Below are 4201 nucleotides of genomic sequence, written 5' to 3'. Positions count from 1 at the left end.
GTGGACCCAGGCTGAAGCTTTTTTATTTCTGCATATACTTAGAGTGGCCCCAGTCCTGACAGGCCCAAGCACACTGCACACTCGGGTTCAGTTCATGACTGTGTTTTATCAGATTCAGAAACTATCTTCCACCAGTGATTGGATTTGGCAGATGTTTCCTGAAAACTCTGTTGCATGCCCAACATGTCAACCCTGCTGGCAGGTGCTCTCTCTCTGAGGCAGATTTTGCAGCCCATGCAGAGCTTTGTGCCAAAGCAGCCAGCCTGCAGTCCTGTGACTGCAGCACAGATATACCTCTGGGGAGCCGCAGGTAGGATGCTTTCCTCAACAGTCTTATCCATTTATTTTACTAGACAAATGGATTAATTAACTCTGAAATACTAAAGGTCTCCTTGCGTAGCAAACTGCCCTTAACTTCATTGGTTTCTATGAGAATTGAAATTGCTCAGTATCTCTCTGGGTTCGCTCAGCGCCTTGCAGTACTGTCCTAAAAGATCATCATGGGTGTGAATTGAATGCAAACAAAGCAAGGCCCGTGACATCATGAAACTTCTATTGTAGATATACCTTTTAAAGGTGTTACAGAAGCAAATGCAATCCATTACAATGCATGAGAGAAAATTAGACACCTTGTCTTGACATTCACACCTGTCAGAAAGATCAGATGTGGGAAGAACAAATCTGTAGCTGATGTTAAGTAAGTTAGAAGGACTTTGTTAATAACAGTGTGAATAACCTTCAAATCCAAAGCCAGGGAAAACAGAAGAACACATTTTATTATTAGAGGTTGCACATGGGACAACCCAAACTTAGAAGAACTAAAGTTTCAGACAACAGCAATTATGAGAACTACCGATGGCTTAAATTTGTTTTTAGATATACTCACACTTGAAAAATACTTTCTACATCAGTTAACATGGAAATTTAATTTATTATCATGAAAACAAACCATACCAAAGCCATGAGAGTAATAATAATACAAACAATAATGAAAACTCTTAATTAAATAATATTATCATAAATCCTGCGAAAGAAGTGTAGTAACAATACCACATAACATTTTGAGTTAGCTAAAGCTCTAGTTCAGAATTTAAAAAATAGGCATTTACTAACTCATTTTGCATTTTAAATCAATAACTATTAAGATCAATAACTATATTAAAGCAGCCAAAGAAATAAAGAGTTGAGTGAAATTTATTTCAATTTTAGAAAATCACAGTTACAGTTCAGCAAACATGATGAGAAGAATCCATTATTAAAATGTTTTCCTTTTCCTATCCTTATCTCTCACTAATGAATTGTGCTGGCTTGTGTCTTTATGTATTCATTCATTCCTGTAAGCTTGGACCATTGTTTGCTTAGCAGCAGGAATCAGTTAGACTAACCTGAGCTTAGCCATGACCCAGCTTTCTAGATAATTTCTGCTGAGAAGAGCTAGTAGTTTGACACTGATGCCCCCATACAGACAGGTAGCTGAGCTATAGAGCTTAGCACATGGTAAAATTTAAGCACAGCAAGAGGGGCTGTATGTATACTAGTGACATCAGAGTAAGAGAATATGCCTTCCTTCCTTTATTTATTTCTTTTTTTTTTTTTTTTTTTTGGTAATAATTTAGGGTGGTTTTCAGTGGCATGACATAGATTACATCCATCTAGCTAAACTCTCTTTTCACCTCTCAAAAATGTGTTCTCATTCATGCTGACTATTGTGAGCAGTTTTTGCCTTGTTACTCCCCAAACCATGCTGGGATATTGTCCAAAAGGATGTTAGGTGGCATGGGTCAAAACTGTGACAAGCAGCATGCCAAAAATTAAACAGTGCAGATGACTGCATGCCACTGCTCAAGCTGTGGATGGTATGGTTAACAGCGTATTTATAGTTAGCTAAACACAGAGAACTGATGTTCCAAGTCACAGTTCCTTCATAATACAGATCTCACAATGAAGCAGTTATAAATTAGCTTTGGTACTAGACAATATAAAAGACTGGAGATGAGGATTGTGGTCATCTATCTACTGCTATGTGATCTAGCCTTCAGTCCAGTTCTGAAAATATCCAGTGCTGCAGCTCCTGTGTGTTTGGGTTTTCCTTGTATGAAAATCCATGAACAACAACGTCTTCTTACAAAACAGATGCAGCTGAAGTGTGTGATCAGGCCTAGAAGCTGGGAAGTACTCTGGTCTTTCAGCAGAAACAGAGATCTACTGACATTACAGTAATTTCTAATGTAATAAGATAATACTTCAAGCACAGAATGCAAACACCAAGTGAAAAAAAAAAAGTTTTAAAATACAGAGACTAGTTCTTGATGAACTTTTTCAAAGCCTTGAAAAGTTTGTCTGTGGTCACCCAGATATTCCTGAAGTCCATGAACAGGATTGTGGATCTGCTTTTATTTTGGCCTCTGCAAAATTTCAGTTGGCCAGAAGTGAATCTGGGCAAATCCCGCCTATCATAATTACATGATCACCTCCAGTAAAAGGAGACAAAACTAACCAGGCAAATATCTTTTTTCTCCCCCTTCTTTCTTGCCTTAGTTCATTATCAACAGCAATGCATAGAGATCTTCGTATGCCAGTCTCTGCTTTGCAGGATATTTCATGTACTTTCATTTTTTGTGCTCTGCTTATAAACCAAAACTCACCAAAGATTCTCACAGCAATTTTGCTCTACTTCTGACTTGACAAAGTCTCATATTACTATGTTTTTATTCCTTTTACAAAGTAAAACAGACCAGTTATTAGTGTAGTCTGAAGATTTATAAATAATATAATGATAGCTTGAGGAAGTTCCCTATTTATTAGATAATAATCACATTCAGATTAATCTCTGAGGCCAAAAGCCTCAGTTTATTAGAGCAGGATAGGATTATTACTGCTAAATTATCTAAAAGCAACCTCAAGCTATTATTAGGATGAAATTTTAATTAAATATTCAATTTCAAAAGACGTATTAAAAAGACTTGCAAAAAATGAGCCATCAGATTAGAAGGGAAAAAAAGTAAAACTTAGTTTAAACTATTTTTTTTGGCTTTTTTTTTTTTGTTCTCATCCTATTTTCTGAATATTTTCTGTATTCATTTTTCTTTGCTTTCTCTGTCTTTATTCTATTCACATTTCTTTACTCCTCAACTTCAGCTGAGCCCTTTTCTGGCCCAGGAAAATGTAATATACTTGGAATGGGATATTCATGTAATCATGTAACCTTCTCCTGAAGCTGTCTGCTTTCACCAGTAACTGTGTAGAGAAGCCCGGCAACAAGATTTTTGAGTTTCTTCATAACACTATCTTTATATATGTAAAATTAAAATTATGTGAATGTTCTTTCAATATTTATTAGCTGAGCTGGGACATAAAGGCTGGGGTTTCCAGATATGATGATATGCTGTTAACAAAGGAACACTGTTTTGCAAAGCATTGGTCATCTGTAGATCTTGCAGTGTTGTATAATGGAGAATCAGTATTATTCGTCTCGAATGACAGGTCAAAGCCTGAGGCATGAAGTGGGAAAATGGCTTTCCAAAAGCCATGCTGATGACCTGTGCCAGGGTCAGGAACAGGGTACTTGACTCTAAATCATCAGGCTAATTCCTTATGTACTATACCCAACAGCCTCTCCTAGAAAAGCGGTATCGTACCCCTTGCTTAGTGGAAAGACTTAATGAAGGCCCATAGGAGTTTTGTTTTCTCAAAAGCATGTAAGCATTCTGAATAATGTGGCCACAAACATATATACCTATATATGTGTTATTTATTTATTATTACATATTTCATCTTTGCCTAATATTTTGAGTATTCTAGCTGAAATGAAATGAAAGCTCAGGAAATACCTTAACATTTTTAACATGGAGGACACAGCCAAGCAATTTCACAGCATAGGTATGAGATACTATGTTCTATGTACATGAATTATGCAAAGAAGGCACTGCAGTGAAACATCACGCCTTACTCACCCCTCCAGCCTGCCAAACAAACTACATTACTTAGGGAAAAACTGGTATAGGTGTGCAACAGTATCTGTACAGCACTTCTGTGGTTGATTGTCCTCAACAATTCAATCCAGTATTGATGATGCACTTAAACTGAAATAAATATAGTTTATTTCATTTCTGTAATGGGCTATACTTGTGTTTTGAATGTTTATTTGCCTTTTTGCTAATTTTCAAGTTTTAATTGTGTGCAATGACACACTCATTTACAA

This window comes from Strix uralensis, chromosome 3 (assembly GCF_047716275.1).
Source record: "Strix uralensis isolate ZFMK-TIS-50842 chromosome 3, bStrUra1, whole genome shotgun sequence".
Lineage (NCBI taxonomy): Eukaryota > Metazoa > Chordata > Aves > Strigiformes > Strigidae > Strix > Strix uralensis.
This window is presented reverse-complemented; position numbering follows the sequence as displayed.